Raw genomic sequence first — 465 nt, forward strand, 5'->3', positions numbered from 1 at the left:
GCTTCGGAAGCGAAGACGCCCATGCAGCTGTGGAATGGCGCCAGGCCGGCAAGGCCGCACGGCCTCCGGCTGCGGTGCCCGTGCGCTGGAGCAGGCAACACAGCCAACCATTCGACGGCCCGCAGGCGATGTGTGAATGCCACGCTTCCGGCAGAGACATCTGGCCGCAGGGCGTGCAACACTGATATGCACAGCCAGCGGCCATGGTCATTGTCAGACGTTTGGTCTGTATGGCGTTGGCTTGTACAACCATGTGATGCGTTGGCGTTGCATGTTGCCGACACGACGGCACACGCTGTTGGTGACATGGCATCGGCCGCCCAACCAGGCCAACCCGCGGCAGGGCGAAAGCAAGCTCCAGTAACCACGCCAATGTTCAAAAATGAGTTCAATATTCTGGCCCCATGTAGGGGACGTATCAGATATGATGCTGATCAGAACAGATTTTTAGTCATAAAGGGTCAT

At 58.3% G+C, this 465-nt stretch overlaps 1 pseudogene; it reads right to left on the minus strand.

Annotated features, from left to right (window-relative positions):
* Positions 1 to 306: 306 nt before the first annotated feature.
* Positions 307 to 465, minus strand: LOC119090743 (uncharacterized; annotated as a pseudogene).

This window comes from Pollicipes pollicipes, unplaced genomic scaffold (genome assembly GCF_011947565.3).
Source record: "Pollicipes pollicipes isolate AB1234 unplaced genomic scaffold, Ppol_2.1 Scaffold_3087;HRSCAF=3621_pilon_pilon_pilon, whole genome shotgun sequence".
NCBI classification, from domain to species: domain Eukaryota; kingdom Metazoa; phylum Arthropoda; class Thecostraca; order Pollicipedomorpha; family Pollicipedidae; genus Pollicipes; species Pollicipes pollicipes.